Below are 24,512 nucleotides of genomic sequence, written 5' to 3'. Positions count from 1 at the left end.
TAAAATTATTGATTTAAATTTATTAAATTCTAATCAGTTCATTCTTGATTGCAAAGTGGATGTTTATACCAGATCTAATGAAATTCCCTCCAGCTGTTCCTGACATACGCCGTTCACAAGAGGGCAAATGGACTCAAGGACAACCCGAGAACATAATGGCTCTGGTCACGACTGTCACCAGCACAGTGGCATAAAAAGTAAAGAACGGACAGATCAACCTCCATTTGAAAAAAAATCAGACTCAAACTCTGAAGATGTAAAGCTCCAACTGGAAGGTTGACACACACAAATGCACACACACAAACACACACACATTCTCCTGGCTCTCTCTCTCTCTCCCTCCCTTACATATAAGCAATAATCTGCATGGCCGCTCTGGTAATGATTTTTCAATAACTCCAGGCGCCAATTCCATCTCATCTTCTCTCCTGTCCCTATTTTTTTTCTCATAGTCTCCTCGACCTCTTCGCTTACTCTCTCTTTGTTTCTCGCTCGCTATTTCTTTCCTTTACCCCTCTCCTGTTTCGACCCTCTTACATTGTGATGAGGTCCACCAGAGCTGCTCAATAAACCAAAGTGATGGAAGAGCAGAGGAGAGGAAGGAAGTCTGACAGAGTGAAAAATACTCTGAATAATTTAAAGAAAGGTGAAATAAGAGTGTGTAGTTATGAGAAGTGTCTTTTTCTCTCTGTGTACAGTGGTACAGAGGTCACAGGATCTCCTCTTTTTAGATTTCAACTTCTTTTCTTCTCAACAGTTTTATGAAGCAAACTGCCATCTGTTCATCTGTTACACTTGAAAACTAGTCTCTGAGGGTCAAATTTTGGAAGAACATTCACATAACTCAGATGATAACAAGCTCTCAAGTTACACAAAAAAACACAGTGTAAAATGAAGGCTCAAGGATGACGATAGTCCTGCCTGGAGACATTTTGAACCAAATACAAATCAGATTACACTGATGTGGTTCAAACCAAGCCATCTTATTGACGATTTTAGCTTGTTGCGCATTGACCCCAATGTATTGTTTTTTCACTGTACTGAAAATAATTTTATTCATTAATTCAATGGTTTCACATGCTGTACTTGTGTTTTCTTGAAGTTGAGAAGTTGCACCGAGGGATTTAAAAGAAAATATTATCATCAGTGCTGGAATGTCACTAAGTAAACCAACTCACATATATATGTAGATTTTGAGGTGCTTATACATTAGAGAGGGGTTATCATTTCATGTTAATCTATTGTTTCACTTCATCACATTTCAAAAGACACATATTGTAGTTTTTTCTTCACTCTATTTGACAGTTTTAGTTTCTTTGCAGATTAATATTTAATGAGTTCATAAAATGATGCACTGTTACAGATTAAATCACCCAATATTGTACCAAACAGTCCACCTACAGCAGCTGCAACATCAAAATGCTGAAGATGCTGCTTACATGTTAATACTTCCCCTGTCAGTTTTTTTTTTTTCTTTTTCATCTGTGAAGCCCTGAGAGGCAGGTTTGTTGTTTGTTGTAATACTCATTTTAGCCATAAGAGGCTGAAGTGCATCCATACAAAGATTTTCTTTATTTTTATTTTTATAAAGCTTTTAAGGCAAAGTTCTCCTAATGGCTTAAGTCAACTTTTAACAATGAATTCCACAACTCCCTGTTGAAACCCCTTCATTTAATTCAGGGATGAAGCTCTCCTGCAGGACACTGCTCACTGTTTTACACAAGCCAAATGACAGGCACACTGAGAGGGCTGGTTAAGAGATAGACAGGGACATAAACAGTACAACTATGATTCACAATAATCAATGTTACATGACTTGCTAATACACAATATATGTAGCTTGTGTTTAGAGTGCATTGAGAAATTAAAAAGTCAACTGGAATAAAACAGACTTAAGTATCCAAAACACAAAATTGGGGAGGTGAAGCATTTGCACAAAAACAGAGACCACAGTGTAAAATGCAGACTGCAGGCCAGCAGTTAAGGCAAATATTTTCACCCATTGTCTTGTTTGCTTTTGGTTATAATTTCTCATTATGGTTGTGGTAAAAATTCTATTAATGTCACCTTTATAGTCCATGCCAGAATTTGATGACATGATGAGACACATTCTGAATTGCTGAAGTTGTTAAAGCTACGTTAACCCAGTGTCTCTTTTTTCCTTTTTTTAAAAAAATAAAATATCATCTTTCTGAAATGTGCTGCCCACTTTCCCTTTGGTGCTTCATCTCTAAATTAAACGAAGGGGGTTCAACAGGGAGTTGTGGAATTCAGTGTTAAAAGTAGATTTAAGCCATTTTCTAAGGTGTGTGTGTTTGCTGATAAGCATTGCAGCAGTAAAGTGGCAGATTTTGGAATGGCTTTGGCAGACTGACAATTTTTTAGAGCTTTGTGCAGTGTAGACACCCACACACTGCTGCATATGCATGTATATACACACACACACACAAATGCACATGCAAATGACTGTGAGTAAGGAAGAATTACACACATAATTGATGGCAGCTAGACATACTAACCACTTTTTACAACACACAGACAAAATACTTGACAGTTACTAAGACACAGAAGGATAATACACACATAGTAGAGATAATCAACACACAAATACTTACACACAGTTCTGGGCTATTGACAAATGAACCTTAATATTCAACAGCCATAAGAATCAGACAGCTCTAAGCTGTCAGTCAACCTGCCAGCCTGACCAGCCCAGACTTTGAATATTTATGAGTAATCAGGACTCAGAAGAAGTCCTCCAACTGAAATAGAAAAAAGTTTGATGTTTGATGGGAACATCTTACACATAAACAATAAATTAAGCTCTTAGTATTATATTTACTTAATAATAGGATAATAATATAATAGCATAGTATGTTTTTTTTACTGCTGTGACAGTAAAAAACATATTCATGAGCATGAAATGTAAGCTTTTGACACGCAGTCTCCACTGGTCTTAATGTAATGTGTACTCTGTGTAGCAGCCATTGTGTTCCCTTGTAGTGAAGCCATATGTTGCTTTCCTGTTCTATTGTACTTATTGTATAAGTTGATTGTAGGTCTTCACAATGTGGCTTTATTATGAGAAGCTGCAACCAAAGAAATTTTGTCATTTTTGCATGACTAACTTCTTATTTGACCAGTCCTTTCAGCTCTAATGGGAACCGTTGTGGTCGTACAGCAGTGAATCTTACGCAGCCAGTGTAAACAGCTGTATTGATTCAAACTGAAGCATATTTCTTTGGTCAGATGCGCACAAGATGGATGAAAGCCAAAGACTGAAAAAAGGAACCTGAAATGTATCTAGTGAACGTTAAAAGCTGTAGAAATGTCAGTGAAAATCCTTCTTTCCATTTGTTTTCTCTCTCTTCCAGATCAGTTTGTCTAACCTGGGGCTTTGCTGAAAACCTGTTGACCATCTGCATTTTAAAGTTTCTTGCCCAATCTGAATCTTTTTAGCAATGCTAGCAAGTTAACTTACATTGCCATTATTACTAACAAGACTTATAAAACTTAAATAGGAATGAACCAGAATTATCATCCACGTTCATTTACTATGATTTTCAAGGTGTTACTCTAATGAGCAAGGCCATGAGGAGCAGAACAGAATGAGGGTTTGTCTGCTTTAAGGCTTGACTGACCAGCCAAATAGATCTTCAGAGTAGAAAAACTGCCAGGTGCTTCTCTGGCAGAAGCAGATCAGACAAACTTTGTAGACACAAACAGAACTATTAGCATTTGGCTTTCAGCTCCTGTTAGTTTTCTCCCTGGCTTCTACTTCACTGTTAAGGAGGTAAACAATCAAACATATGGCAAACTCTATCAAGAAGCTTCTGCAACAAACATACACACACCCACATATGCACATTTACATGCATTACCCTTGCATGTCTCAGCAATGCTCTCTCTAATTATTGCTGACTTAATGATAGCTACTTATTTCAGTTTGCTGGCTCCTCAAGTTTTCAGGAGGAAAGGGGGGTGGGGTGGGGGGTGGGGGGGGTGGGGGGGTGGGGGGGGGGTGAGAAAAGCCAGAGTGGTTCTACAAGAGATGAATACAGAAACTACTGTAGGCACTCATTTGACAATGACAGATGTGGTCTATTGCAAGTGACTAAAATCAAAAGTTCAGAAATAAAAGGAAATAAAAGAAAGTAATTTCCTCTTGCTGGCCCTGAGTTCAAATAAAGCACTGTAGCATGAACACCCATTTTGCTCCTCTGTCAATGCAATATGGTTAATGAAGGACCTACTGTATTTCACTGATGAGAGGAAAATTAAATCAACGGATCCCTGCTCTCTCGCACACTGTAATCAGCATAAGATGCCCTGCTAATTTTAATTGGGAACAGATCTGTTATAAAGGGATTTTGTCCTCTTAATGGCCATCTCTGTCACATCAATGTCCATAAAAATAAAATGTAAGTGTATCCTTATGATCCATCAGTTCTTTGCAGATCTAAAACCAAATGGTGAAACTTTCAATCATGTCTCGACAACAAAGCAAAATCTACCTTTGTAGGCAAGTAGCAAAGTATTGCTACTGAGCAACAATATATTCTGTGCTCAAATCAGATACTTCAGTCAATGCAGGCACATATAGTACACTGTGCACACAGTGTTCTCACTGTACATAGTGTGTGAATTCCAACAGGTAGTGTTGTCCCAGTCAAACACTGTCAATATGGGGTTGTTGCTCGCCTGCTGGCCGCTTTGCTCACTTGACTTGAAAATGAATGTTCTACTTTTCTGTGTGCGCACCCTGTGTCATGCAACATGGAAATTAGGCCGACCTCAGCACCAACAATGTGTCCTGTGTCCTTCTTCCTTGGTCTCTGTTTTCACAAGCTTGAAAATACATTGGTGTTCCCTCCTATAGTGGGCTTGAGAGTTCAACACACAGCAACTTAAGAAAACATACAAATAGACAAAATATGAGCAAATTCAGAAAGCTTCTTCATCACTCACACATTTCTGAATTTGATTGTGTTTTGTCTCTTTGCATGGTTTCTTAAGTTGTAATGCTGAGCTCTCAGAGCCACCATACCCCACCCCCCTTCCGCCACAAAGCCAAGATGGTGACAGTTGAGGGTGCAAAGTGTCCATCCAACTCCACCAAACTCCTGAGGAAATATTTGACTTTTTAGATGATAAATGCTCCATTATGTTCACTTGCTAGTGAACACAGCTGCCTTGTTGCCAGTGGAAACAAGTTCTGATGAACAAAAATAATAATGTTATAGGCCCCCAAAAATCATGCAAAAAAGTTCCATAGAACTGAGGGGAACTCCAGAGCTGGGTGAAAATTTGCTATGGGTTACTCAAGAGAACTGTATATCATAGTATCACATCCATTGTTAACATAAAACTGATTAGTGCAGCTTTAATGTACTGTGGCTTTAAAGCATTAATTCGCAACATAGCGATTAATATAGAGAGCTGTAATATGATATCCTGGAGATCAAAAAATAGGCTGTTTAAAGTCAAGCAGTAACACTTCTCCACTGGCATCACGTCAGAACTGGCATTTTTTCACAGAAGACATTTTGACACATCACATTATTTCTGACTTAGTGAGATACCTGAACAGAGCCATCATTTATGCGGTTAGTAACATCTATGCTTTTCCTCCTCAAACCGTCTGCAGTGAAAAAAAAATGTTCTTTTTATTTTATGTTAGTGTGTGAATTCATCCTGGATATGTGTTTTTTCTACCCCTTTATTTCATTCTCCCAGTTTACCTCAAAAATCCCCAACATGTCCCGTTACTCTTGTGCATCTATACTTGCACACAGACACACTCATGCACACGTATCTTGAATGAGCTCCTCAAACAGAAGGAGCAGCCTGCCTTGTTAGCATAGCAGTCTGGAGGAAATGGACATTTGCTCTTGATAAAAAGCCAACACAACCAGTTATTTAGAGTTGATAACAAAGCATATTCAGACCAAAGGCACCACATGAAAGACAAAGCATTAAAACACATGTATATTTGTTTTCTGGTTGATCATTAACAGCAAGATTGTGTACAGCAGTACAAGAGGAGTTAAAGGAGTTTTTCATTCTGCTGCTGAAACTTGAGGCTTTGCTGGTGTGATGGGTTGGAATTACATGTTCTAGAAATCACCTGTCAATCAAATAGTCTGGCTGGTACTGTGATGCATTTCCCTTCTCCATTGATTGAGTTTGAGTCCATGTTTGGCTCCCTTTTCTTTTGCTCTTTAACCAAAGTAACTAGTTGTGTTTTCATTAACCTGCTTAATGCACAATTTGAAATGGTGAACTTGAAGGAATGAAAATGTGAATTTGAAATAATCTCCCAAATTTTGCAAAAAAAAATGTATATGCTCACATGAGGTGGTTTAAATTTATAATATGTAACTTTTCCACATTAAATTGTCCACAAATTGCTAGACCTATGTTACATATTTTTTCAGTTGTGTACTTACATCACTGCAAATGTTTCTAGCAGTTACCAAACCTGAGAAATTATGATTTTAATCATGGTAACCCTCTGTTTCGTTTGGTCACCTGCCAATGATGTCATATCCCGTATACGCATGCATCAGCGTCATGGTTCCCCTGAGTGTTTTTCAATAAAGTTTTTTTTTTAAAAAGCATTGCAGTCGCTTTCCAGAAGCTCAAAAATCACTTTTATCCTGTTTTAAGCCACATTTTAAGATACACTGTTTACACCTTGGTTGTTTTCAACATATATTTTAAACGGATGAAGAATTTTAATCATCGGACATCTGGATCTTAAGTTATCAGAGAAAACAGCCAGGCAAATGGCAGCTCAGGTTCCATGCATCAAGTCTGAGATGTGTCCAGTGAAAAGTGTCAGCAAATCAACTATATTTAAAGTGAAACCGCTTTATTTGTTGTTTCTTTTACCCCCTCGGTCCATTTGTTATGGAGAGCAGGACACCTCTGCTGATCAGCTGCCAGTTAAAACCAATAAACCACAACAGAGAAAAGGGGAATGACATGCAGTAAAGAGTCCTAACCGGGACCTGCCTGCTTGGTGGATTAGCGCCTACATAGTGTGCCTGTAAAAACATCCTGAACATCTGGTTCATAAGTTATCAAAGAAGCGAAGGTAAGAAGTCTCAGTTTCCAGACATAAAAAAAAAACATCATGTCTACCGAGAAGCTTTTTGATTTTTAGAGTGATACTGCTTTATTGGGTGTTTCTACTGGTTTTAATCCCCTTGTTAGTTTATTATGTAGGGGAACACATTAATACACAATAATTCAACTGCTCCTATTATTCGAGATTTGTTGCCTGCTGTATCATGCCCCAGGGAGCCAGTTGCAATCCAACAACACAATGGTAGTGGTTGTGCTAATGTAAACTCTCATTCTCTGTACTGACAAGGTTTCAGGTTTATTTGCCCGCCCCCACCTCTGGAGGTGATAGGATTGGCTCCTTACTTATATGATGTATCAATCCCTGGCTTTCATGCCTTTGGCTGCTTATTTCACTCATGATATGTCTTGTATTACATAAAAAAAACATCATGTGGACATGTTAACAAGGTTAAAAACTTGATTTTCATCAGAGTTTCATTGTGAGCATGTTGCCATGCTAAAATAGCATTTAGCTTGAAGCACCACTGTTCACCTCCAATCCAAGACATTATGTTCATCTTCCTATCGGGTTTGAATAAACTAAGTCCCTTTTGACAAATGTATCTGCCAAATGAATGAAATGTACAGAGCTTCTAGGCTGGCTATAGACTCTTAGTCTAGCTCCAAGGTTAAAACTGAAAAGACTGAATAGTGAATAGAAAATAAAATGTGAGGGTTTAAGGGCAGAGAACTTTCAAATGAAAACTATGACATTTTGCATCAGGTTTGTCTTTTTGGCTGAGCTAAAGAGACAAAGTGTTTGTCTTGCCAACTGTCTGTTGAAGAAATGGTGTACAGTCTGCACTTATGTAAAACCTGGCTAAAGGTTGATACAAGAGGCTGCAAACATAAACTGTATATAAAGATGAACGTAGCCTCCATGACATCACCCATAGGTTTCTGAAGAGTGGTTTTGAAGCTCAGAGTGGGCTGCTCAGCTGTTGCCATCTTGGCAGTGTCTGACTCTGCTGAACTCCTGGCTAATCCAAAATTGGGCAAAGAGGTGGGGTACATGCAGCCAAGACTCCAGTGCATGCCAGTTTGTGGCAAGCATATGCTCACCCATCAGTCACTCAAACTCAAACTGTTTTTTGTACCAGACTGTAAACATTTTTATTTCCGCTGTAAAGTTGGGCATTTTAACATGGGAGTCTATGGAGATTGACTCAATTTTTGAAGTGGCCTTTTGAGGAACTGCAGTTTTTGGCACTTTCATGTGGGCTTCATCTTTCAGCCTCAGAGGATGCCGCATAACTGCAAACCAATTTTGGTCCACTTCCACAAAAGACACATATTCCAGGTAAATGCACATTAAGGCTTGTAACACCGCAGCAAGTACTACTAAATCTGTTGGCTGGTTTTGCAAAACTTCATCTCCTCCACCCCTCCTCCTCTCCCCTCCACTCATGTTGCAGTGGTTTGGCAGAGAATGGCTCACGTCCTGTATCTGGCAATAAGTCCAGCTAATCCTGGATTTGTCACCCTCTGTGACTCTTTGTCTCCCACTTCCTCTTCTCTTCTCTTTCACATCTATTTTTTCCTGCATCTGCCTTTTTACTAGTCTTATTATCAAAAGCACCCCACGTCCAGCTTCCCTTTCAGAACTTCATCTTCCCTGCTCAGGCTCTTTCCTTCCTCCCTCTCCCACCCTCCTCAGAGTCTTGTTCCCTCGTGCTGTGCTCTGGCCTGACCTCTGTGATTTCTGTGCAGCTCCATCTGTCGATCAAGTCTTAAAATATTTAACCTTGTGTTCCTTTTCACACATCAAATTCCTGAGACAAGATCATCACCTTACCCTTTCCTTCATCCTTCTCTTCCCGTATTACAATCCATGTGTTACTGCTCCTTACACTGACTTTTCCCCCTGCAGACTAGAAAAGCTGTAGCTGTGCCTAATGCTTAATATAAGATATGTCTTTCGATCTGTCTCTAAGAAGTCTGGCTTGAGGTTTGGATAGCCAGGGACCCATGGGAGCTCTTTCTCCTTCTCTTTCCTCCTTTATCTCATCACAAATCTCAGTGAAGATTTAGATATGGAGGCAGCCAACCACAGTGAGTCTGACTTGTCCACTTTAAAGCTTGGTCTGTTCCGCTTGTCTTCTCTTTCCATCTCAGGAGAAAGCTTTAACATGGCCATAACCCTCATTTTTACAGTTCCTGGTGGAAATCATTCACTGGTGCAGCGAAGGAATCACATTTATATCACGATATCTCATCCATGCTAATTTTCATGAAGCACAGTTGTGGTTAATGAGCCTCTGTTACAATGATTATGGTAATCACAAAGAAAGAAAGCTTCGTTTTTCATGTTTTTGTGTTTCACTTGCAACAGCCTTCACACGTGCCGGATGGTAATCCCTAGAGGAGGTTCTGTTTGCTATGATTACAGAACCATAATCACAGAACATTACCATAATTTGAATGATTACACTCTTCTTCACATTATCCACTTTGATCCACCACTACATTCAAACTATTACTACAATTCTCATTCAGGGGAGCTAGACCTTGTTCACTTGGCGCTGTTTTCATCACATGACCATCTTGGATTCAAATGTGTCCCAAGTGGCCCCGTCTCTGAAAATGCTAAAATGGAATGGTGAGAACAAATAAACCATTCAATTTTATCAAAATGATCAAGATATCTGCATGAACAAAGGAAGAGAAAACATGTATCAGTCCACACTTTTTCCTGTTTGCAGGTCAGGCTGTCAGCAGGTAACTGTGAGTCCCACAAAGATCAATACTAGCTATTTGTTTCAGTTTTTACACACTACACTTTGCCTTATTGAAACCCTATTTTAGCATGTTTATACAGATAATGCAAAATCATTATATGTATTTGACCAGGTGACGATAGTCCAATTGAACCAATATGTCAGCGCATTAACTACCACATAATTGATATGCAGTCATTAACCACTGGCCACATGGGGGCAGCAAAGCAGGCTGAAACCAACAATGACATGTCATCGCCTCATGAAGTTGATATGGCAAACATGTTAGTAAAAAGTTTCCTATTTATAAACCCAGCAGACACAAAACAACATTAGCATTTTTCTGGATACCTGTTGAATCCATGTCTAATAACCACACTCCTTTTAGTTCTGCTTTAGTCTCTCACAATGTCCGCAATAAAGCTTTGTCCCCATAGCTACTAAATGCTCCACTACAGTATATTTATGTTTTGTCACTAGTTACTTATTTTCTGTGCTTGCCATTCAGTACTAGGTAGATAGCATAAACTCATTTTATTAGAGCTTTTTGGCTAAAAACAGCTGCTTTTTGTAGCTGAGAGCAAGAGGCTCTAACACAATGGGCTGAAAGGTGATGAATATGAAAGGTGATAATCATCTGTGGGTTCTTTACTATGAGGGACACCTTCCCCATTATACAGACGTTTTTTCCATTGTCATTAGAGAAATATTGATTAGTGCAGCTTTTAAATTTACAGTGGACTTGGACAAACATATATTTCAATAAAACAATTGTTCAAAAGTGTACTAAACTCATCCTCAAGGAATTTATCTAGAATATTTTTCTCTACTTGGTAAGATGAAGTGCTCACTGGCTCTAGACATTAGAATAGACTCAACAGAACCCCTAATTTAAGTGTGCAGCATGTAATGCCCCAATAAACCATTGCCCTCCTTGCCCAGACAAGATAGTATTATCCAAACAATAGGCTGGAAATCCTATTATGGTATGTTCCATTCTCCCAATATGTCGTACTGGGCTTTCTCATCTCTCTGCATTCCAGAGGACACAGTGAGCAAACGCTCTTGCTTAAGTATTCTAGGAGCACTGTGTGATAATATTAAGGCTTTGATATTGTCAAGTAAAGTAAGTACTGGTTAACAGCTTGAAGAACAGTCACCATTAAACTGGTATGTTAACATGGAGAGATTGAGAAAAGTCAAAACAGAATAAAAATGTTCCATATCATCACCTCAATCAGAATAAACAGAGCTAAACTTATCAGCTGCAGAGGGGTCATTTAAGCATGTTTTTTGCCATGTAATTGATCTTATCCTGATTCATTTCTGACTGCATTCTCTCCATGCATTCCCTTTTTGTTAGTTTCTTTTTAATACATGAACAGATGATAGATATCATCCATGTTGAATCACATCCCCATGTAATCAGCTGATGCAAAATCTTCAATCAGAATGATTAAAGAAACACGTGCATGTAACTTCAGCAGTTGGACCAGCGAAGATGAGGGTTGCCATTTTCTAGACGCCGTCCTTCTTTGCTTGTAGGAGGTAACGTGTTTGTGATGATCAAAAGCTGCAGAGTAATTTTGTTTCACAGTTTGGTAGTTGTTATCTAACTTCATCCTCTCTGCCCTCATTTTCTTGGAAACTACAATTGATTATTGTAATTACTGAGCAGTGCTGGAATTTGTCACTACACTTTCAGAGTCTGAGAAAGGAGGGAGGGCAGGGGAGGGAAAGAAAGACAGCTTAAAAGGAAATGTGTGTGTGTGTGTGTGTGTGTGTGTGTGTGTGTGTGTGTGTGTGTGTGTGAGTTTGGGTGTTTGGGGCAGGCTGCAGGGGTAATACAGAAGAAAATTAGTTGACTGAAATGAAGATAGGACAGATGAAAGGAAAGAAGATGGAAACAGAGTCTTGGGCATCAGAAAATCTTTATTCTAGACGTGCAGTCATGCAGTTCATTGCTTTCTTGCTTACTTGTGTGCATATACAGTATGTGTGTATGTGTCTATGTGTGTGTGTCTGTGTTTCAATGTGTGTAGGGCACTGCCCCCACCCACCCCTCTACTCTGCTGCTCATCCGTCACTCTCCAGGGTCAGCAGTGAGAGGCAGTGTTATGCTGTGATAAAGAAGTAGCCAGAATAGAATTACACAGTCAACACATATTAGCATTCACAGGTACCTCTGCCTGTGCATGTTTCCTCAATTCAGTACAGTATTATGCTTTTCAAAAGGTACAGGGTCCACCTGAAGTTCATCTGAAATGGGCTTTTTAAAATAGCACTTTTTTAGCACTGTTTCTTGAAAAGCCATCTGGGTTTTTGAAGTCTTTATAAAGGAGTTCATCAAGGAACCTTCTGAGGCCGTCCTACAATAGTTTGAACTCAGACGAACGCTTGGATCTTTCATTTCAGTGTCTGCTTTGACCTTGGTTGCTAATCCTGGATGACACTACAACCTGGCTACACTAATGGTTGTATTAAACTCATGTTAGAATATATAAAATATCAAGATGACTGAAAGATTAAGACAAGGCTAGTTTTCACAGTATCGATATAAAGTAGTATATCACAACAAAGTAATATGCCACATGAAATACTCAGCAGTGTTCAATGCAGTGAGCTTTATGTCACTGACAGACAAAAAAGTGTGTCCCAGCTGCATCTGTCATTTCGGCAAATCCCCAAAAATGCACAGATAAACAATGCGGTCTTGCTGATAATGTTGCCAGATTAGCAAATGGATTTGCTGTAGCGATAACCTTTAACACACTTAAAACACAAACTTCAATAACTTTTTTATTATTATTTTAATTAATTAAAATTTTCTCAAAATAAATTATTATATTTGGACAACATGATCTTGTAAAATGATAGCACAATAAAATATCATCTCAATATAATTCCACTCCAAGTCACCAAATCAATTAGGAGTGCACTTAATTATTATTTTCATTATTGTAATTTCATTATATTAATCTATTATTTAGTCAGAAAATACCAACAATGACAGAAATGAGCTGCAAATAGTCACATTTGAGAAGCTGGAATTGTTTCAGATTTGCGTAGTAAATTATCTAAATGATTAGACTAACTTATCAATGAATCAACTAATTGTCACTATACATACACGTATCAAATCATTTTTACTTTTCATTTTTTTCCTGAACTATTTGCTACTTCATACTACATTTGGTGCAAAATGTACTGAAAACAAAATTCAAATTACACTGGCCTTTTTATCTCACTGGATTTACAAAAAGTACATTTCCATGGTGACAAGTTGGCGAAGAAATGCTCTAGTTCTGGTTGTGGTTCAACTGTTTAGTATTCAAAGTTTTCAAAGACCTTTTTTCAGTACTGTCCTATCTCAGGCAGAATAAAGGGAAAAAAGGTAATATTACAATGGTTAGTTAACACTGTGAAATAAAACCTTAAAATCTAAAAAATGATTTATTTGAAACATAAACTGAAGGTTTCATAGGATGTTGCTACAGGCACAGAAGCAGTGATTTTCAGAGCACTGAGAGAGTTGTGTGTCGTATTAGCCTTGAAATAGCTACAACACAGAGCAAACTATTTTCAGCACTATGTTGATGTGCCTGTCAGAGCTTTCAGCTCCACTCCTTATTGTTCAGATCAAACACCTTTATTTTTCCTGTGTCCTTGACTTCCACTAATTCATAGTAGTATTCAGAATTCCGTTGTTGTTGTTCCTATGTGAGGTCTGTAAATCATTGTTTGCAAGGTCTAAATATAAGGTTACAATGCTGTCACGTTTTTCTCCCTCTCAATGGCAACACATAACTGTTGTAGAATACCAAACCCAGTATTGCAAACATGAAGACTGTCTTATTATGTGAGAGAGGGAGAGGCTTGTTGAAATGTTTCATTGTCCTGTCATCCTTCCACCATGGAGCTCTCCTGTTTATAATCAATGTCAACTACTCAAACGGTCTGTGAGAGGCTATTTCCTGTTACCTGATCCATTTATTTCAGGATCATAGCCTTGAAGGATGTCATATCCTGATGTGGAGGTCTTAAGGGCAATAAGAAATGAATTAACTTGGTGAGCAACAGCTTAAAATTCAATCAAAAACTGAAACTGGGATAAAGTCATAAACAAAAAGTTAGTTTTCAGCAGAATGCTATACCGCAGTGATTCAACCTGCTTTTTTATGAAAACAGAGACAAAAGCTAGTGAACACATGGTGTGTGGTAGATCTCTCTTTTCATAAATCTCAATGATTATTTTAGCAAAAAGAGAAGATACACAGATTCATAGACATGAACACACATACAGTAGATCCTGACATGTGCAGTTGGAGCACATTTACTTGCAGTAATATCATATCATCAGTGAAAACTAACAGGAAAACAATTTCTTGACAGGCTTTATTCCCACTATAAAAACAGGTCCACGATGACCAAAAGTCCTAGAAAACAAAAACTGTGGTGAAAGGTTTAAAGATTTTCATCAGCACATAAAAGCTAAATGATACTGTGAAAAACAAATAAAAGGACTTATGAAATCATATGAAAACATCATCATGTCCAAATGAAACTCAGATTTAAATTTTGTTGCTTTACAAAAGACACTAATAAGCAGCATCTTGCATTTCAGTTATGTATTGTCTCTACTAGTAATGTTAGCTAAATGGAGGTAAAAAGTAACAGATTCATGGACTAAAGTCATGCACAGTCCTATTTAAAATAAAACATGGCATTGTAACAATACAGCTGAAATGAACTGTGAAAACATCCAGGAAAAGCGCTTACAATTGTACAAAGGTATTGTAGCTGTGAATGTGGAGGTAATGCTAATATGACTTTTGGTACTTTGATGCTTGTAGGAATGGGTGCTAGACAAACACAGCCTATTAATCTCACCCTGGATGTTCACTAAAGGAATAATTATTTTAGCAGGTCAAACCACAAAAGTACACAGGCCAACATGCTAACATCTATAAATGGTCTTGAAAGCAATAAAAATACTGTTGACCCAGCATACCCAACTTTGCCAGAATGTTCTGGAGCCCCCATGGAGCCTGCTTCAGTGACAGTGGCTGGGGGGTGTTGCTTCCACCTCCTGTCCTCAATGTTTCCTCTTCTCTCTTGCAATAATTAAAATACTAACGTTAACATAACTGCGGATGTGAGAGTAAGTGGGTTACTTGAGCTGACCGCCTTTTGTGTTTATATTGACACAAATGACCGCAGAATCAGGGCAAGCTTCCCTTGCATGTTCCCAAAGAGAACATTATTATCTGATGTTTTTCAATTCAAGCCAAACCTAGGAAGGCCAGGGTGTATAACCATACTAGCTGTACACATCAAAGATGGCAACAGCTGAAGCTTCAGAAGGCTTAAAAGACAGAAAAATACATGAGACAAAAATTTCACTTCAATAAACTACAATAAAATGACTCATCTTTTTGACTAAAACAATAACTCACTCAAATGTGATAATATTAATATGATTCTTTTCAAAAGACAAAAAAGTGAACATTGATTAATACTGCACCTTGCAGACTGTGGACCACACACATTTTTTTCATAATGAATTGTGTACACATGTGAATGTGTTTGTGTGGGTGTACAGCAAGCTCTCCTACACTTGTAGAAGGAAATTAAAAATTCGATTTGAGCCAACTTGAGAATCACCTTCACATTAAACAAAAAATACAACCCCGCTGCCATCTTCAGCAGAGCTTGTCCATAGCCATGATTTGTGATTATTATTGTTATAGGATTAGAGTTGACTCATTAAGGTTGGGACGAGCAGGCAGAGAGGGGACTACATTATCACCACACCTCACAGACTCCTCACAGGAACATTAATTGATCACCTAGGTACCAGCTTGCCCTTCCACCACTTTCAAGATAAAGATAAAATAAAAGGGCTGATCTATGACCTGAAAAGGGCAGGAGTGAGTCCGACAACACACATGGTCAGTTCTTCTCACTCAGACAAGTTGCAATAAATACTGGTTTCATTTCACATCTCAGGTAGGAACGTTAAACTCACTACATTTTTTATATAATTAACCAGTGGATCCTGTGAACACTTTACAATTCGGTGATTTTTGTTGATTGATGATACAGCATGCCTGATTTCCTTCATTTTAAAGCCTGAAACATCTCCTCCTGCAAGTCTATGAATATGCCTGATTGTCATGTGCAGATGCTCGCTTATGGGTCTGCCAGTCTGGCTGTGTAGTTCCACACATGCTGTATGGACTCTCTGGGGTTAGTCTGGGTAATGGACTCTCAAAATCTTAATTTAGAAGGTTAAGCAAACAGGAGGAAAAGCACTGAAGGTTCCCTGAAGGTTCCTTGCTCCATTAGGCCACAGAGAAAAATGGCTATGTAAATGAGATGTTTTGTGACTCTTGTAATTGTTTGTGGACTGTGATGAAGTCCCCAGACAATTTTCCTCTCAGCTTTGAATACATACATACGCAAAATGAATTAATTTTTTGTCTCTCTTAAGGGTGATCAGGATGTTTTGACTTCCCGATTTGTAACTAATGCTGACAACATGGTTAAATTTTTACATTAATTTTATTTTTAATTTAATCTTGCCCAGAGCAGCAATAACAGTGCAGAGTAACCAAGAATCTCACCTAAGAAGTGCTACAAAATACCGATCTAATTTGTGCCCCTAAATGCAGCACTGACACTTTCACCTTGATTTCCCCTTTAACATGCAGAAACTTTGTAGTGAGCTTCTAGTGAGAGGATTGATGCTGTGAATTTTTAAACAGTGAGTTTTTGTCACTTTTGTCATGGGAACTTTTTACTTGGCAGGCCTGATTTTGGCTGTCTGTCAATTGTTTGTGATTCTTTCTCTTTAATTTGTGTGCTTATGTTTGTGCAATGTGTTTAGTGTGTGTGTGTCTATTGTAATATGACTATTTAACAAAAATCTAATTTCTGAGTGACGCTATGCCTAGCATAAAAAGCCATCTGGTTATAGACTCTGTGAAATTATCTTCACTCCCATTTCAAAGATAGTTGAATTTGTTCCCTATAAACAGACATTAGGGATTAGTTTGATTTGAATGAGAGGAAATGTGATACAATTTGTTCCTCATGTTCCCAAAAGCTTCGCTAACCCTTTCGCAAATATTCTGTGACAGCTTGAAGTCTCTGTGTATAATGTACTGAAGCCAAACGAAAGTACTGTTGTGTGAAGCTGTGCACTGGTGAGATACAGCAACAAACTGAGGTGAGATCGACCCAGATGGAGAGAACAGAAGTGAATACAGCTGCATTTTCTTTGTGATTTCTCCTAACTGTGACAAATTACAGATAGAGACAAATCCTCACACAGTTTGAAATGAGGGGAGTTTGTTAACCTGTTTCTGTCCATCCATTACACTAATTCACTCACTCACACAAACAAAACTAATTCCCCAAACAGAAACAACATCTGTCATCTTTGAGCAGAGCATGAGCCAGATAATACTGCACACTCACTCTGCTGCTTTTAAAGCACAAAGAAATTCTTTTGATTAATTTTCCTACACTACCTCCTTACCATAAAACTTCTAATTATAAATCTCACCTGTACCGGTGACGGCAGTAACCTGTGGGTTAGCAGCAGACTCCTCAAAGTCAAACTGCGATTTATTTATAAAAAAATGCATTTGATCAACTCAATCGAAGCCAGTACAAATATAAACTCAGAGGAGCATGAAAGTCACCAGTTTGGAACCCTGGACTGTGATCGGGGAAAGAGCAATGTCCTTTGTTTCACATACGGTTGTGGTGCACTTGAGCAAGGCATCGTACTGCCAACTGCTTTCGCTGAGCTGCTCAGTAGAAGTGAATGTAGACTGTGAATGTGTGTAATTGAATTGGGCTATCAGATGTGCAATTATGTAACTCTATACAGAGGAAGCAGGATGACTCTCATAATGACACATCATCTTTTATACTGTCAGCGTCAACTTCAATATCAATTCAGGGAACTGATGTTTTAATAGAGCAGTACAGTAGAGTGTGAAGGTTCAGCTGTTAGATGGATGGTACCTGCCTTCAAGATCTCATCCCATATAACATTAGCAAACTATAAACACAGTCTTTCCCTAAGCTAACCATACCAGAACCAGTCTTTACCATACTAGTGTCAGTCAAGTTTAGTGTAGTTTTAAGTTGTACTAATAAATATTTTTATATTATCAGTGAATGATAATGCACCACATGTGCATTACACACACACACACACACACTACATGCACTACATGTGCATACACACACACACACACACACACACACACAAAAAAAAAAAAAATGTCCAATGCTACAGTTTAATGGCCCTCAACTATAATGTTTTAGATCAGTCTCACAGCTGTCATCAACCTTGTTTCAACAGTGGAGCATTTAGCACCTACACAGATATTTCTCTGCAGAGTTGGTAGAGACCGAAACAGTGCCAAAATAAAAGTGAATATTGGACTTACATGCATCAGTTGTCCAGAAACGCAACTTCAAATGGACACCAACCAACTGTATGTGCAGGCAACATTTATAAATGCTGCTTCAACGTTTTTGGCTGGACTCCAACAGTAGCAATGTCCATGACTGACTGACTGATTGACTGACTGACTGAGTGAATGATAGAGTCACACGGTCAATTTACACCATTAGTCAGCTGAATGCCACATGACTGCGTCATAAAGTTACACCACTGGTCTGCTGGCCCTTCAGGGTTGGAGCTTTCCCACTGGCGATTGCACTCAAGATGATTTGAACTTAGCATTTGTCCCTAGATTTAGAGCCTTTTTTCAAAATATCACCTGGCAACAAATCTAGTGACTTTTGGCATAAACCTCAGCTACTTAGACAGTCACCAGTACTGCCCTGGCAGTGAGAGGCAAACCTCTCTCTGTTCAGTGAGTGGCAGAAAAGCGGAGCAGAAGTTTGTTACCCAGATGCAGGCTGTGTGCTGTGAGACATAAAATAAGAAAAATATTCTGTTGCCTCTAACTTTCTCCTTGACTGATCATTTTACAAATACATATAGCCACAGCACAGCCACTGTTTCAACTGTTTTAACATGAATGGTGATTTTGTCAGAGGATCGTGGCTATAAAAACAGGATTTTAGCAGTGCAAAGCAGTATCTTGGAAGTGACTGCTAGTAACATGTAATCTTAATGGGTCGCATTTCAGTCGCTAATTCAAACTTGTTTAATTGTCTGACAACAGAAACACAAAAACATGTAAATGAGAACAACTTTATTGGAAATCCGGCTGTATTAAAATACTGTATATGTGAGCAAGGCAAGGAGGAGAGAAGCAAACATATAAAAGGGCTGAAACTGGCAGACACCATGCAGATACAAATACAACAAATGCAAAGCAAATACAACGTGATGATGTCAGTCATTTACAGTGGCTACACAACAGTTTCAACTACGCCCTCAACTACATTGACCGTACACAGTCCAGCCATGTACAAGGTTTTGACCTAGTCTTGTTTCAGCTTTAAGTATTCCCATTCTCTTGTCCATCATACCGGATGAGGCTTTTTGGAACCGATGGCAGACAAATCCTCTAATAAGAATGATTGAAAAAAATATATATATACTTTTTAATCGTTCCTCTTTTTATTGTTCATATCATATGACTTAACCTTTAATACTCACAACAGCGTAATTTGTGTATAATTGTGGAATATAAATTCCTCTTCAGGTTGTTCAAACCCTTGTATTTTAAGCAACTATGCTGAGGATTTGTGTCCTAAAAGATAAGTAAAGCCCTACTATTACCCTCACTTTCATCATGTTGTATAGGCAATAATTATCTTCTCATAGAAAGAAATCTGTCCTCCAAGCCTTGTGTGGTGTACAGATCAACACTTTAACCCTGACTTGCTCCAGTGGAGCTGTTCAGCAGCCTTCAGTAAAGACTGTGATTGAACTGGAATGCTTCCAAATCTGTGTGCACTGAGCTGTAAGAATGTGAAGCAAAGCTTTTTTTTATACCAACCTGCCCTGAATGAACACTGTCTAAAACCCCATCTGTTAATTTGTCACCACATGTACATTTTGGTCATGGCTTCCTCTATGGCTGAAATAACGACAACGAAAACATTCCCCGTCCCCAGCTGATGACCTTAGTCAACCCTGAAGCTCGAAAAAGCCTGAAAGCCATCTGCCAGCCTAACAAGCAGAATCTGGTAGAAGCAGTTTCCACACATTCATTGCTTTGCTGCGTTGTCACGGTTACTGGTCCATAACAACAGTCTCCTGGGAACCCAACAAGCACTTGAGTAGTCTTGTGATGCAAAGGGAAAAAGGTAAAACCAAGCAGACGCACACGTCTGATTATGTAGGTGCGTTGGTTTCTGCAGGTTACAACAAGTAAGATCATTATGACACGATTTAAAACCTGTTTCATGTCTACACTGGCAGAAACAGTAGCATGAATTTGAAGGAAAATCCAGAATTACATTCAATGTAAATAAATGTATTCACATTTAACATGAACATTCAATTAGGCATGTCCACACAGATGTATACAAGACGTGTGTGTGTGTGTGTGTGTGTGTGTGTGTGTGTGTGTGTGTGTGTGTGTGTGTGTGTTGTGTAGACCTACATGTTTTTCTGTGGTTGTGTTAACAAATACAGGTTTGAAACCACCGTGAGGACCATTTAGTCAGGCTTCACAAGTTCAAAGGGCTGTTTGATGGTTAAGACTTGGTTTTAAGGTTCAGGTTAGAATTAGGTTTAGAGTTAATGCATTCCCTGGCCCCTCATCCTAACCGTAACTATCACAAAAAATGCTTATGTCAATGAAGAGCCAGACTTTAGTGATGCTCCTGTGAACAATATTGGGTGATGGCAGATGTTTGCTGGTGGCTTTTCATGATGCCTTTATGTTTTTATATGTAACTCTAATGACTTTATACTAAAAGTTTAGAGTTTGAGCATTAAGTTACATGAGGTGCAAGTGGCTTCAAATCTGATATTTTAAAATAGGCTTCATCCAAGCACTAAATTCTCCGCTCTCAAGTAAGATCTTGTAGAATGCGCACTAACCCATATTAGATGAAAGGAACATTAACAGAAACAGAAACGTGTTACTTCCAGAAGTCACTATTTTTTGATGTGAGGCAATGTTAGCTTGGACTAATTTCAGTACAAATTTCTCACAAAAACACATTTAAATGCAAGACTGAAGTTAATGCAGCTTTATAAAAGTAACATCAACTTCATAACTAAAGACTTTAGACTTTTGAAGGACCTGAGGATCTGTCACCGGGTCTTCAGGTCTACTGGTTCACTTCACTATGGGGTCATGTTATATAACAAGAGTAATTTACCAAGCTCAAAAAAGAGAAGCAAAGTAAATGTAAATGAAAACCTTCAGCAGAGAGGATTAGGAATAGAGGAAATAATAGAAATGATAGGTTATGTAAGACTGCAGAAAATGTGGCTTTGACTTTGTACTGTTCCTAGTGTTGCTGTCGTCCCGTGGCGGCTTATTAGCATGAGTGTGTTTCATCATTTTGCTTATTCATGAATACTGAAATGCATCTGCATATGGTTTATTTTCAGCCGACACTGCAGGAGAAGAGCAGATCATGTGGTGCAGACCGACAGGAAGATTCTGACAGTAATGATCCATTCCGTAATTTGTTTGTTTGTTTCGTGGCTGTACAGTTTGGCTGATTGTCAATTGAACGTATTTTCTCCTTTGTTATAGTTGTGCATGGTTTGAGGCTTTTATTATTTATGCAAACAAGCAAAATTCAACTGAAGAAAAATGATAAAGATGATAAATAAAACGCTAGAAGACACAATGAACCTCTCCAACTTTCTCTTACATCTATCACTTAATGTATATTCTTGACATTGTCAGCCTGCATACACTCCCTTCAGATTTTTATTTATCTATCTTTTATTCAAATGTTTTATTGAGTCACAATAAATTCAAATCCAACTTGAACTTACAGCCAAGATACTACATCCAATACGTTAATTAAATCAACCTGCTGAGATGCAATGATGAAATCATGAAACTGTTTTACTTAGATATTGTGATTTGAAATAGATATTGTGATTTGCAAGAGCTGTGAACTGTAAATCACTTCAATTTCAAAGAGGCAGCTAACAGGTAGCTCAGTGTAAATGCAAGACAACTACACACAAAAATCATGCATATGCCATTTACCCCACACATAAAAGAATTGAATGTACTTCAGACCAGGGGTACACGCAGTTTCTATAGCTGCAAGTGGTGAAGGTGGATAAGAAATATACGGAGACACATGTAACCTGAGACTATTTAGGTTGTTTGCCAATTTCATGTTATTATTTTTTCAGCATTTATATATTTAATCTTAAATTATTTATGAGTGATGAATTTCCTTATTCTTTTCATTTACATTTCAGACTACAGTTTCCCCATCAACAATCCTATTCCTGAATTGTATATATATTTTTATTTTATATATACTGTATATTCAACATGAGCACCAATAATAAATCATTGATCATGCGTCTGACGTTTAATAATGACGACTGCGATGTCACTGCCATAATAGTTTATATGTGATGAGTTAGTGGTATGTGCAATATTAATGAACACAGTTGTGTGTAATGAATGTCTGTAGTGGCAACTGTTCTGGTGCTGTTGCTGAACCTCGCTGATACAACACAATTGGTACAATTGCACTTCTTTGCCATTCTTCTCATCGACAGGTCTAATTAGTGGGGTAGTGGGCACATGTATCAATATGTAAACGGATGTTTGATGGTATTTTTATATCTGTTTATAGCAAACTGTGGGAGTGGAAATAAGACTTGTATACGCACATGTACCCAGTTCCTCAATGACTAAGATTTATAAAACAGAACTAGGCCGAGCTGGCCAACTATGCAGTAAAAAATAAATTTAGCATCACTTCTGAATTGAATTATTATATTTGTACATCACTGAGTAATAGTACACCTCTGATGTAACATCTTCATAAATGAAGCAACACTGGTCATTTTTTGTCTATCAACAACAATGCGAGTTTACTTTTTAAGTTGACTTTTCACCAAATGATTGGCTCAAAAACGATAACAACTACAAAATACAACTGGAATATTTTATCATATTCATTTGATCTAATTACAATATGCTTGTAATAATACCATGTTGACAACAAATACAGGTCGGTCCTTGAATTCATAGGAAGTACTCACTAAAATAAATCTCACAATTATTAAATATTTTCCTCAAATTGTTAAGTCCTAACATTCGTCCTCTATGTACTTCAACCAATGATCACAGAGTTAGTGGTTCCCTGGCTGCTCTTAACTACATGTTCTTTAGCAAGGCACTGAAAACCAAACTGCTCCCATTTACCAAGTCTGTACTTCACACACAAAATTACAAATGAATACATATCACAATGAAAAGCTGACACAAAATAATGTCTTCTCATACTTTACCATATAAAAATACAGTACAATGGTAAGTTTATTTGAATAATGGTAAGGTGGACTGTTTAATCCACAGCCATATCACAGCACTGATGAGAATCTAAACAGTGTTACGTAAACTGTCATGTGTCTTTATGTCAAGAGTGTTGTTAGTAGATGCTGATAAAATCAGCACACATACAGCTGTACACACTGCCACAGATACACACATAATAAAACATGGATGTACGGTGAGGCCCTAGATATTAATGATTCATCCTGCACTTACAAATAAACCAGCTAAACATTTAGGAGGTGATGACTGTATGTGTGTCAACATGAGTGGGAATCAGTGTCTGAAAATGTGCATGTTTGTGTACCAGTGTGTGCATAATGTAGACTACCTTTCAGCCTTTTTCATATTGTGGACAGAAAATTGCCTTTGGTGTACCTGTACATCGTCACTATGACAACTAATGTTGTCCACTGTGGTCAGCAGTGTATTTCGAAGCAGACAGCATGTTTTATTTGTTTTTTTGTTTTTTTGTTTTTTGAGAGGTTTGCCTGCAGTCTGAACATGGCCACAGATGTAACTGGGGGAATTAAGATTCACAGCAACAAAAACAGACGTCCCAGGATCAATGGACGACGTCTGGGAGCCTGAAGAGCCACTGAGGGAATGTAATCATCATCAGTCTTCTGCTGACTGATCATAGTCTCTCGATCAGGATACTAAGACAGCATGTTCGAAAAATCTTATACATGTTCCTGGACACTTGTATGTAGTCTGGCAACACATGCACAGAAATGTTGATACACAAACACACATGCATGTACAGGTAACCAAAGAGAGAAAGACACAAAAGAAATAGTTATCTTAGCAGAGTACTCATATCATTTGCAAATTAAATTAACGGATTTAATTACTGAGACCATGACCAGGACAAGTAGCTTCTATCTCACACCAGCAGTATGGCCAGCTCTAAAATTAACACATTTCCCTGTTGCACTGTTGCTTTCCAATCTTTTAAAGCAAGTGTAAACCTCACAAGCTTGCTGTTCAGTGCAACATATTAGTCTTGAATTTACACTGACAATCTACTAGGGCCAGGAGCCGGATAAATCAAGGAGGTGTGGGGAGCAATTTGGATCATGACAACAACAGGGAACTGAATTTACTGCCTCTAAAACCTCACCAATCTCTTGATAACCTAATAGACTAAACTCTGTGTTAGACCTGA

The 24,512-nt window shown here is 38.2% G+C and overlaps 1 protein-coding gene across 2 annotated transcripts in view; it reads right to left on the bottom strand.

Annotated features, from left to right (window-relative positions):
- LOC139608550 (ras-related protein Rab-26) overlaps positions 1-24,512 on the bottom strand; it is a 100,457-nt gene that overhangs the window by 65,547 nt on the left and 10,398 nt on the right. The gene's annotated exons all lie outside the window — the stretch shown is intronic.

Source organism: Trachinotus anak, unplaced genomic scaffold (genome assembly GCF_046630095.1).
Source record: "Trachinotus anak isolate AG129_WGS33_773 ecotype Australia unplaced genomic scaffold, CSIRO_AGI_Tana_v1 ptg000025l, whole genome shotgun sequence".
Classification (NCBI taxonomy): Eukaryota; Metazoa; Chordata; class Actinopteri; order Carangiformes; family Carangidae; genus Trachinotus; species Trachinotus anak.
This window is presented reverse-complemented; position numbering and strand designations above follow the sequence as displayed.